Source organism: Anas platyrhynchos, chromosome 3 (assembly GCF_047663525.1).
Source record: "Anas platyrhynchos isolate ZD024472 breed Pekin duck chromosome 3, IASCAAS_PekinDuck_T2T, whole genome shotgun sequence".
NCBI lineage: Eukaryota > Metazoa > Chordata > Aves > Anseriformes > Anatidae > Anas > Anas platyrhynchos.
The window spans coordinates 29,026,794-29,039,656 of NC_092589.1; the positions used below are offsets into that span (position 1 = coordinate 29,026,794).

The 12,863-nt window shown below is 38.9% G+C and overlaps 1 protein-coding gene and 1 long non-coding RNA gene across 2 annotated transcripts in view; both read left to right on the forward strand.

Moving 5' to 3' along the window:
• Window positions 1–914: 914 nt before the first annotated feature.
• On the forward strand, window positions 915–6,907 carry LOC110353457 (uncharacterized). Its single transcript, XR_002403948.4, has 3 exons — window positions 915–1,057; window positions 2,172–2,268; window positions 6,694–6,907. It is a non-coding gene; the product is annotated as an uncharacterized lncRNA (long non-coding RNA).
• A 1,415-nt stretch (window positions 6,908–8,322) lies between these two features.
• FMN2 (formin 2) overlaps window positions 8,323–12,863 on the forward strand; it is a 181,234-nt gene continuing 176,693 nt past the window's right edge. The window contains exon 1 of the mRNA XM_072035606.1: window positions 8,323–8,421. The gene's annotated coding sequence lies outside the window, so the exon portion shown is untranslated. The remainder of the gene's footprint in view (window positions 8,422–12,863) is intronic.

Below are 12,863 nucleotides of genomic sequence, written 5' to 3' on the forward strand. Positions count from 1 at the left end.
ATCAGATATGGTATTTTTGAATAATAAAAAACAAATGATCTCCCATAAATTATAGTAACCATTCTAAAGAAACTGCCAAATTATACATTTATTTAGATGCAGAAGAAAAGAATATGACACTGAACAGTAAATCAGGCCTGTATACACGTGTGATTGTTCGTAAGCACCATTCTGGTGACACCACTGGAAGTACTAATGGAGAGATTGATTCCCAATTTCAGCATTAGATTTTTAATTTTGTATGTAAGTCTAGCTCTACCTAATTGGTTTGCTCTATCCGTAAACATTATTGAAAACCCATGCCTGGGGACTATTTATTTTCCTGAGATGCTGTTTTGCTAATCAAACTCTGCAGAAAAGCCTAATAAGTATGTGTGAAAATAAAACAAAACAAAGTATTTATTTTATGAACAAAACCACACAAACCTTCACAAAGTCTTCCACAATTTAATTATGACTGCCTCTTTATAAAAGTGTATCTGAAAGAGTCATGACAGAAGTACCTAACCCAGAGCTTTTTTCTGCTCAACCAACCATCTGCATGCTTGCTGTTGTACATATGTTTAAACAGTATTTGATTAAAAGATAAGCCTAGGAGCTGACGTACAGTCTCATGCTGGGGCCATCACCTTTATTTTTATGGATGACTTGAAAAGCTTGTAATTATCTCTGTTCACTGATAGGAAAACAGAATTCATGCACTGGGGAAAAGCCTGCCACGTGTGTGTTCATGATATTGCTCTTCGGGACAAAACACTGAAATGATCAGATTTGTGGTAGAGTACAATGTTTGAAAAGATGAATTGAGGAATAACTGGGCATTTTGTGGTGTTGCAGTTGTTTGAAATAAAATATTAGTCAGTGCCTAAATAGAAAGGTTTACTCTCAATTAACACTCTAATTAGCATGCAGTGTCACAGGTGCCTGCTGCTTTCATGACATGGCCTGCACCCAGCTCCTCCTGATGCTGCCGCCCCTGCCCAGGGCACAGCAAGCAGCAGTTGTGAATCTGTACCCTATGAGCTGCTGTTGGCCTGTGGAGCCAGGCCAGCATGAGGTATGGTGATCTGAAAACCTTCATGTACTTGGAAAACTTATGTTATTTGCCAGTGTTAACACAGGAAGACTTAGGATTGTACAGCTCTCAGGCTAGCTGCCTCACCAGCCAGCAGTGCGCAGCTGTGGCCCACAGAGCTGTGTTACATCTGCTCTGCCTAAATACTGCTCCAGAAGTGGGTGCCAGTCCTCGTGGCTTTATGTGCCACCATGCTGCAGAAACCTGCTGTTAGCAAGGCAAGAAACTTGCTGCCTGGCCAGCATAGCTGCCAGTCTCACAGGAAGGCTTTGGTAGCCTGAAAGTAAGTGTGATGGCTCCCTCCACAGCCCCTCGCATCAATGGTGGCCGGGCCTCTCCTTGGCCAAGATGGGCCCTGAGCCCCCACAGCCACATCTGGGCCAGGCCAGGAGAGAAGACTACCAATGCCCAAGGGGGCATCTGCTCACTTAAGGTTGCAAGGAGGGATTAACCCGGTGTTTGAGCACTGTGGCAACTGTTGTATTCTCCTAGTAAGCCACTGGCCATGAGAACATAGGCTTATCGTGGAGCTGAGCCTTATAGCAGCCTGGAGAGAAGAAGCTGTGCCTGCCCTTGGGCAGCGGGCCTCGCAGGACTGCCACAGTGCTCCTGTCCATTGTGGCAGAGGAGGGGTAGGACTGGCTTGCAGCCCTTGGAGGAGACAGATACCTGGGCAGAGCATCTTAAATCTGAAACTTTTTCTTCTGAGTTCTTCATGCTGAAATCCATAGGGATCCATACGTGTGTCCCTCTGTATTTGGAATTGCACTTTTTAAAGGAAAATCTAAATAGTATAACTTCTTATTTCTCTGATATTCACCAGTCAGTTCCTAATCCTTATCTGCTTGACAGTGTTGTCTGGTACCCACAAAGCTCTGGAAAGAAAAAGAAAAATCTTCCTTTTTCCCCTTGTAAAGAAGTATTATACAAATGCTTCTTGGCAGCTGATGATAAGAGCACAGCCTGTAATACATTTCTCCAATTAATTTCAGGCAAAAAGCCAGATGTTACTGCTATTCAGTTTGCCAAGCCTATAGGAGTGCTTAGACTTTTTTTTTTTTTTTTTTTTTTTTTTTTTTTTTTTAAACCACTACAGGGGTGGAGGGAGTCAGCATTAAACCAAGTCTTGCAAAGCATTTGATCAGGTACAAGGTAAAATTGAAACAACAGCCTCCTCACCAATTCTTCTGAAGGTAAGTCTTCTGCCATTTTAGTAAATTCCTCAGATTTGTAATGGGCTAGCATGTAGTCTTAAGAAATGTATCTTTACATTTTCATTTAAATCTGAAGTGTTCAATTTATTTGTTTGTTTATTTTATGAGCTACTCTAACTTGTAACAGGGATAATGCTGGCTAAAACTTATATTTATGCCGCAAAGAGCTCTCCCAAGAAGCATTCTGCAAACAGAAGCAGTTGTTCTTTTAACCATGTTTATACAGCTAATGTTTTCCGTCTTCAGGGCAGGAACCTTTAAACTGGAAGCAAAATATAACTTGCTTTATTTTAAACTGAAATACATGGAGACTATTGAGTTCAGGAATAGGAACGTTTATGGAAACAGTTCATTTGTGTGTATATCAAATCATTATATCATAAGTTGCTGAGGAGGGAGGAAGATGTTCTTAAAAACAAACTTTGGTGGGTTGTCTTTTGTTTGTTTGTTTGCTTTCTCTTAATAAGAAACTGAATACTGACTGAATAAAAACACCTGAATAGACAAGGATTGGCATGCAAGCATACAAACTGTACATCAAAACAACATTCATTTATAGGTAGTAAACTTTGAGGGTGGCTGGTTGGTTTGAAAGTTAATGTAAGGAAACCTGCAATGGTACCCATAGCTCCAGATAGGCAGGATATGATTTGGTAACAAAACGTTTACAACTATATCTCTGTGGCCACCTGCCTGGGGAGTCTTATTTCCCTCTCTTACACAAGGAACAATTAGAAGGAGATAATTGTACCTCCAGGAGATAATTTTACCTACTGTTGTTTACTTGTCCTTAAGCAGAAATACAATTCTGTGCAACTTGTGCTGCTGAGCAGTTAGGGCTTTTGGCTTTCCTGAAATATGAAGTACAGCCTGAGGATCAGCTGGGGACCCCAAAACAAAGATATAGTTGTGGCACAAGTAGCAGATTTCTTCTCAGGACAGTGGTCATCAGTGACTTGGGCACAGAACACGGGCTGGAGGCAGTTCTATTTCCATAATGGCTGGGCAGATTCTGGCCAGGTCCTCCTTTTACCCACACACCTGCCTTTGTAAACGGGACACAAGTGACATCCACGAGATTTCTGCTATTGTTGCTGGGCCCATCCCAACTCATACATTTGCTGAGTATGCAAAGTACTGCTTACAAGTTCAGCTATGTGAATCACCAAGGATCTGCTCAGAAATTATGACATGCTCAAATCCATTTTCAACTTAAACTGTGAAAGTTTCCTAATCCTTGCAATTGTTAGGAGACCTGTGAGTTGTTTTCTGCAAAGTCTGCAACATTGTTTTCTCAATGATGGTTGTATCTTTCATCTTCTCTTTATCTTCTCACTATCTTTCATTACACAAACTACTTTAGAGGCTGCATGAGGGACCCAGTAGGGAGATTATTGAGGGCTGGAGTCTGTTCACTGAGCTGCTCTTCACTTCTGAGATATTTAGTTATGTACCTCAAAAACTGGCATTATGATTCTCCTCAGGCCTATATATGTAGAAAACCCATGGGAAGTGCTGCATGCTGCTTTTTCCTGCAGCTGACAGCAGTTAGAGAAGCAGTGAAGCTGCTGTTTCAGGCTAATACCAAGGACAAGATTTGCATGCTTTCTCAGTAGTATAGAGTTACGGTAGACATAATTCTTACTATTTCTGTTTGTTCCTGCTATTTTTTTTTTTTTTTTTAATTTTATCTTTTGAGTAACCACATACCCTTTCAATAATGGTCCTGTCTGTCCCAAAACCTGTAGAATTCTGGGAATTCAGCTTCATCCTTTAATACAGAGTATGATGTAGAGGCCAAGTTGATACTCTAATTGCTTTATGACTCTTTCTGTCTCCGTACAATGTGTGCTATCTCTGTACAGGATATCATAAAATTTAATAACATCCATTCAGTGTTCTGAGGATGCTTTATGTCATATGAAAAAACCTGACTTGTACAAAATATCTATCTTAACTTACTCTATGCAGCATTCTGCAGGACCCCTGATGAAGAAGTATGTTCAGCAATATTTCAGAAAGTGAGTTTGAAATAACAATCTGAAGGTAAAATAAAGGCTAAAAACTGAAGAAAAAAAAATATGTCATTTATTTTCCCATGGGTTTCTGTGCCAGATAGATTAACTCATCTTACAAAATGCGTGCGCACACACACACACACATATACACACACACAAAGAATGTTATGAGATTTTCTTTTTTCTCTCCCTTTCTGCATAAGTGGTAAGATACACTTCTGAGCACCAATAATGGTGCAGACCTTCTTGTTGCTCCATAATTTGGCTGTTGTCCATTTACTTTGAATGCCTCCACTGAATTATGATCAACATATACAAAAATTAAACATTTTAAACTATGCAAGAAGTTCAGTGTCTGAATCATCACAAATACTGGCACATCTGGCACATAACACATCTAGAAGAAGTGAGAAATCAGATCAAATACTGCATCACAGGATTTGAAAGCAGGGAACAGCTTGCTATATGCTGAACTTTCAAAGAAACTAAATTGTATGACTGTATTTCCTTATATTCAATCTGTTCTGTTTGCTGCTTTGTAATCCTGAATCAGTGATGTGCTACAAGTTATGGTTCTTATATCTCATGTTGTGTGGTTTTCTGTCCTCAAATCCCTTTTTGGCAATAGGAGTAGGATTAGCACTTGGCTGGCAGTTAACATTTCCTTCAAATTCAAATTAACTTTTCATTTTCACTACAAGTAATTAGCTGTAACAATCACCTTGTCTGAGATTTTCTTAAAGAAAGCAAAGTTCTGACTCCTTAACATCAAGAAACTCAGCAAGGTTCTTCTTCACAAAAGCTGTTGTACTTCATGATTTGCTTCCTAAGAAATAAAATTTCTAGCTTGCCTTCAACAGTTAGTGGGGGAAAAAGGCAAAAGGCCTTATTCTCATCTCATCTCTTTGAAATGAGATTCTACTTTGTAGGGGGGAATGGGGTGTGTATCTTCTGTTCCCTACCATGACTTTTGGCAGAGCAAAATGTCCTCTGGCTTCAGATGTTGATCGTTACCACTTCCTAGACAGTGCTACTAAATGTCATGACTTCACTACATTTTTTTTTTTCTCTGACAGGTAGAGACAACAAATTAAAATCCACTTTCCTCTCTTGACTTACTAGAATTTGCAGAGACACTTTTGTAGCAAAACACCTCAGTAAGGGAGGCTTTCTTTGCAGGGTATCAATTTTGATCAACCATGTTTTAACATTAATACAGAATGATTTGATAATTGGAGGAATACTGGTTCAGGAGCACTTACTCTGACTTGCAGCTGCAGTTAAATAAGCTCCTGTACTGCCAACAGCACAAATTCTAGTCACGTGTGTGCCTCAGTAAATGATTGGTAAATAGACCTCATTTGAGCACTGAAACCTGCACCATAAGTTCAGGGGAACCATTGCCGTCTGGTAGCTGCAGTGGAGAAAGATCTGTAGGCTGGTGAGCTGGAGTACGTTTAATCTCTAAGTTACTGGTATGACTGTTCTGCAGCCAAAATGAAGTCAAATGGAAATTTCTCCCTTCAGTGCTTTAAAGCTTTCTTGCAGGTTCTTTTATTATTATTATTTATTTTAAATAATGTTTCTGGCTTTAATATACTGCAGCGTCTTATCTTGTTTGTTTGCACTGTCTTCCTTCTTCTAAATACTATTGTATCATTTATTATTTGATAAAATGATATCATGAAATAATCTCAAATGGTGTCTTCATGATAATCCTGAAGATCTGAATTAACACTGTTAATTAACACTGTTAATTCAGATCTTCAGCTTGTTTTCTTGAGGTCATTGTCAGCCTATCTAAACTTTTGAATTTACTGAGATTTCTTCTTCCATGAAAAAAATTCATAATCTTTTTTTGTAAATAGTATATGGTATGTTTGTGTATTTTTCTAATTTACCTGAATAAATCACCCTCTTCTTCTGGACTGTGGAGTTTTTAGAGGGTTATAATGCTCCTGAATTAGCTACTGTCTAATTCAGTAGCTTAAAGATGATGAAGTCAACATAGTGGAGGATAAAATGATGAGCTACCTTATGTGTGTTCCTTTAAGAGTAGTTTGGAGAAGAAATCTCATGAAAGATGACTAGGATATTCCTATGGCTGAGTTTGAAGGCTGCTGGAATTCTTCCTTATGGATTTAAGGAATTTCACAGCTGTTGCCTGAAATTATTTTATACATTTTATTCTATGTATTATATATATTTAGAGGAACTCTACATTGTTTAACTGTATTCTAGACTGAAAAATATGACAACAAAACAGTAGTATCTTCTCATACTTTCAAACCACATGAAGCTCACTTCCTCATTCTATGTAGGTTTTGGGATGTGTATACAGACTTATGGTGGGTTTAATTTTGCCCAAACATTACACATCTTTCAGGAGAATGTTCTGAGGAAATCATGAAATTACAACTCTCTGAAGCATCAGACAGACCTACCAGTGTGGATGCTATGCCATGTGGACAGGAGCTCTTACTGAAACTCTTCTGCATATCCTTGCACCTGTGCAAAACATGAGCACTGTAGCTTTGTAGCTCATGTTCATTCACTCTTAATGTTATTGTGTCTGAAACAAATAAAAAGCGAAATGACATAGATTCACCTTTTGAGGAATTTGGTCACTAAATTAGATTGTTATTAGTTTCTGAATGACAACAACAAAATTCAGCTAGGAGTATCCCTTAGTAAATGGCTTTGCTTCTTTCCTGTGACTGTCCACACATACAAAACCAATCTATTTCTGACAAATGTTGAATGGATTTAATGTGCAAATATGATAGGTGCAATCTGCCCCAAATTTGGATGCCTGACATTCACAAAATGTAAACAGACTTCACTTGCAAAGCATGCATTAGACAGCAGATGTTTACTAGCTGTGTTAGAATGACTGCTTTGCACCATGCACACCTATCAATTTTTGTCATTTCCAGTGTATTGCACGCAAACTTGGCTTGCTATCATTTGGTCATCTCTTCAGCTGAAGGTGCAAATGCTGTAGGAATCATGCTAATGAGGAAAGAGTAAAGAACTATGGCTTCCTTTTATTGTCTGCTTCCCCTTGGGAGAAAAACAAACAAAAAACTACAATATGCGTCTCCTAGAATAGTGCAAAGGTTATAAAAATATATTGTTCCTGTATTGCTCTAATTCACCTAAGTGTAACTGCATTTGAGTTATTTCTTTTCCTCTCACTGGTCTCAAGAGGTAGGTGATTTAGACAAATCTGAACACTATTGGTAGGCTTCACAAGGTCTTGTGTGTTTGTTGTTCATTTTACAAGCATGTAGAAAGAAATCAAGTCAGGTGGGAGGAAGGGTTAAAATAACCCATGTGACTTCAGTCTAGAGAAGTCTTAGAATCTGTCAGATGCTTGGAGCCCATTACTTCTTATCCTGTAATACAATGATTCGAGGGCATAGCTATTCTGCTTGAGGTCACCTTCTGAAAAGGAGATGTCTGAGAACGATATGAGAAATTGGTGGGGGGGGAGGGGAAGAGAGAGAGCTAAACTCTGTGTCTCTATTACCTGTGAAATGTAAGCCACAAATGTTGTCTTTTACCTGATGGAGACCTCCTTCAAAATCTAAGACAATAATCCAGGGTAATCCAGGGTTAGAATTCAACCAATTTAATTTGTCAAATTCTAACATCCATTTAACATCAAAAAGTCAGATTCCTCTATGATTTGCACACAAGTCCTACTTCAGTGAACTTGCAAAAACATGAAAGTCAGGACAGAACTGTATTTGGTTTGCTCCTTAATGTACTATACAGCTATGTATCATGTTACCATCAACACTTGCATTATGCTACTGTTCTCACAGATAACATGCATACCATATTTTCAGTAACTTTTGTGATAAGCTTTTTAAGCACTGAAATTTCTCAAGGCTTGATTTTTTTTTTTTTTAATAACATTCCTGCAAATGTCAGTGGCTGTTAACATCTGAATCAAGCTGTTCCCAGTTCATGTGACTGGAAATGGTGCCCAGAGCAAAAAAGCCAGACACTGACTCTCATATAAGTGTAGTCTGTTTGGAAAAGTTACTACTGAACACAAGTAGAAGTCACTGAATCCACATCAGAATACCTTTTGGCAGGAAATAAGGTAAGGTTGCATTATGACCTTTTATTATTATTTTCACTAGAGGTACATTTTAGAAATGGTCTAACAGAAAAAAACATGATGAGCTGCTAAATCAGAGTTCTGGCTGGACACAAGGCTATCTGGCTCACACACTACTGGCAGTATCCGAAACTCTTCTGGGATTATATTGGAATTGTCTCATAGGAAAGAAGGCAGAATTGGGGGTTTTAGCTTGTAGCCACCCCAGGGAGTAGTTCTGAATGGACTTATGTTCTAAAGAGGTTTTTCACTCTCAAAGGAGAAGGAATGCCATGCGGTAACCAGCTGTGTGTAAGAGCAAAGGGCATTTATAGCAATGAAGAATGAAAGAGAGGAATTGAACTCTGTGCACATGTGAATTAGACTGATTTGGTGTCTTCTAAGGGTGGCATCAAAGACTGAAAATGTACCAGTCAGATATGGCTGGACTAGGAGCAGCTGCAGACATACGTATGCGTTTTACCTCCAAGAGTGTTAGTGTAGTTAAATATATTTCATACATAACACATTGACATATGCACATACTTTCAGAAAAATTGAAAGGTCTAAAAACAGCAGCAAATATGTAACTGAGTAGGAGCTCATGAAGCTCCTAGTCCAGAGCAGAAAAGCTTTTTTTGTTGTAAAAAAGTTGATCATGCTTACAGGCTCATATGGGTAATCTAAGCTTCATCTGTCATTTAGGAATAAATCTTTTTCTAAACTAAACCCTGGAGAGCCTGTGCCAGGTAGTTAGGGTGCATATGGTGTTAAGATGCTCCTTTACTGAAGAAGCAGTGCTAGGAACAGTAGCTCCCCCGCCCTAACCTCCAGCTACCTTCCCTTGTTCAGCGAAGTCACCCAATGCTGTTTGCATGCTATGGGCTATGTGGAAACAAACGTGGCTGCTTAGCTGTCTCTCTCTCCACAGAGCCCTAATGCTATGGGGAAATCTGTCAAATCTGTCAAAGCAGTGGCTACAGAATATGACAACTGCAGTCCTTTGCACTCTCTCTTTTCTTCCCTACCTTGCTTGCTGTGTGTGCTTATGTAGGAGAGAAGAACAGCACGGAAAAGTAGCTATGCTGTACCTCCACTGCAGTCACAGGAGGTTTGCTGCTTTATTAGCACATCTGTGTTCTTAATGAAGTACAGGGCAGGGGCATCAGGCTGACCATGTAGCCATACTTGACTTATATTCATACAACCCAGGCTACCTGCTTGAATGGATGTATTTTTTTGGCGTTGTCACTCTTTTTTTTCCCTTTCTTTCATCACAAAAGGTTTTTTTGATGCTTATATCATGTTTCCAAAATAGGCTTGGTATAGTGTCAAGCAATTCATACTCACCCTAGCTATGCTGGATGTGGATTTTGATTTAAACACAAGTCCTCCAAGAAAAACATGATGAGTGTGTTAAATAAATAAATAACAGATAACGAGGTGTTACAGCAGTTCTTGTTCAATCTTCCAAGATCTACAACTGATCTCCCTCAGATGGTTTCTTATCATTTCTAACTGATACAGATGTATGAGTTGTCTACAGATGTCAGTGGGGGTGAGCTTAGAAAGTCAAGAAGCTATACCCTTAGCATTTAAAAATAACCAGCCAAGTAGGTGGCTTAGTACATCAGACCCATTTTATCTGGTTTGAGATGATAAATGAGGTAACAATATAAACCCAGTTTCTGTGGATACTTCAAGCAGCAGAAACAGTATGAAGTATGTACAAAAGCCACAAACTGTTGAGATAGATAATACCACATAGTCAGGTTACATGTGTGCTTGTAGAAACCACCACTTGTGCTCAAGAATACAGAATTTAGGAGTATCTTCTGTTCAAGGTTTTACTTAAAACTTTTTTTTTTTTTTTTTAAAGAAGAAAGTGAAGTTCAAAGCACTTTCATGTAGCCATTAGAAAAATGCTTCTATAAAACAGAAATTGAGATGTGCTAGGCAAAAAAATACATTTAAATAGTGAGATAACATCTTAGATGGCTCTGAAATAGTCTTTTAATCAATTCCAGTTATTGAAGTTGTATGTATCTCAGTCTTAGCCATCAAATGACAACTCAACAATACCCTTAAATTCAGCAGTTTTCAAAGTACCTCCTACTGAACTGAGACCCCCACCAATGATTTTTGCAGACTTTGCATATATACACCCCTCTGACCTGGATCAAACATTTTTGCATTTTGAAGCATAGTAAGAATAGAATTTTTTGTTCTCTCTAAAGTCAACAAATGTTTATATGCTCAAAAATTTTAATTCTTACTGAGATTCTCTGTGATGATGACTTCACATCTGAACATAATATAGCACAGTTTCATTGTGTTGAATCAGTTTCTCTGATTCACATTAATTATTTCATTCTGAACTGGGTATTTCTCTGTTTCATGCAACAGCCTGGGCTGCTTCTATCTTTTCCATTGTAGCTTTATTTCTTCAATGTTCTACTCTGTTGTACAGCAGTTTTACATGCAGGCTAGTATTTAATGGGAAGTTTAAAATGATGTTCTCTAAAGCTGCCTTTACACAAACCCATTATAAATATTTCAAGGCACTCTTTCCTTTGCACTTATTTTCATAATAGAAGAGAGTGTGAAATGAAACAACCAACAATGAGTATGAATAGCTCACAGCATATGCTATAATTAAAGGAATTTTAAAGTAACTTGACATTCTATCTCTTTGAAATATAAGATATGTTACATGTTAATATTTGCATTAAGAATTTTCTAGGTCAGGAACAAGATACTTCTGCCTTTTCTCTGTATGCCTCCCTTTGAAATCAGCAGGCACGGTCTTTTCATTTCAAGCTATACCAACTAGGGTATCAAGGGTTCTAGGACACAGCTGGAGCAGACCCTCACTGAAGAAACAAGGTAGCTGTGCCAAGATACATGTATATTTATATACAAAAAAGGCTTGTCTGTGGGTTTTGCCTTAAGACTTCTCTGAAATCTTCCATGCATTTCAGGCTTTAGTTGGCAACAAAATCGGCATCATTAATAAATGATTTGGGCTTATGTCAATTTAAGGAACTGTAAGTGCTGATGACTATAGGAGTTGAATTAAAAATATATGTTGAAATATATCTACATGGAAAGCTCAATCATTCATCTTCTATTTATTATAGAAATCCTGAATACTTCTAAACATATCACAGAATTTCTAGGTTGGAAGAGACCTCAAGATCATCGAGTCCAACCTCTGAATATGTTTACTTAAAGCTATTTCCAGTTCCTGCTTGTGTTGCCAACCTTGAGAACTACGGTTGAGAGCAATGCCATCCCATTTCCTCTATACGACACAGCTGAACTCAGAGGGGGAAATGCTAGGCTGCCAATAATGCAAGTTTCACACAAATGTTGGGCTGCTTTAAACCCTATTGTGGTATTTGAGATATTTTGGATTAGTATTGAGTTAGGAGGGACAGAAGAAGCTTATTTCTAATCAGATGTTGACAATAATACTGGAAGAAGAATAATAGCATTACAAGTAGTCCATAATGGGAGCGAATAACAGTAAACTCAGTGAAGTATAACAGATAAGAGCAGGATGTACTGTGTGCAGTTCTGGGCACCACAGTATAAAAAGGACATGAAACTGTTGGAGAGTGTCCAGAGGAGGGCTACGAAGATGGCGAAAGGCCTGGAGGGGAAGACGTACGAGGAACGGCTGAGGTCACTGGGCCTGTTCAGCCTGGAGAAGAGGATGCTGAGGGGAGACCTCATCGCAGTCTACAACTTCCTCGTAAGGGGGTGTCGAGAGGCAGGAGACCTTTTCTCCATTAACACCAGTGACAGGACCCGCGGGAACGGGGTTAAGCTGAGGCAGGGGAAATTTAGGCTTGACATCAGGAGGGGGTTCTTCACAGAGAGAGTGGTTGCACACTGGAACAGGCTCCCCAGGGAAGTGGTCACTGCACCGAGCCTGTCTGAATTTAAGAAGAGATTGGACTGTGCACTTAGTCACATGGTCTGAACTTTTGGGTAGACCTGTGCGGTGTCAAGAGTTGGACTTGATGATCCTTAAGGGTCCCTTCCAACTCAGGATATTCTATGATTCTATGTATTGTCTGCATACATTCGGTCAAACTTTTTCCACATTGTTTCTTAGCCCCATGTAAGATACTTAACCTGACACGATGTAAATGAGTGTATTTGCTAATATTCCTCAACGCCGCTCATCTGCAGTCCTTACTCTACGCCCTAGGTTTAAAAAAAAAAAAAAAAAAAAAGGGCAAACAAAAAATCCTTGTATTCTGCTATCCTTACAGAGTGCTTAGTGCACACAGTGAGTCCTTGATCCAGATTCAGGCTTATCATCAGTATAGATCCTGTGACCAGAGTTGCCTTCAGATTTGAATATGGCTAAAGGCTCTTGCCACAAAAGCAGCAAAAGTAAGGGTTGAAAATAAAGCTTAGTAATTCAACACAAA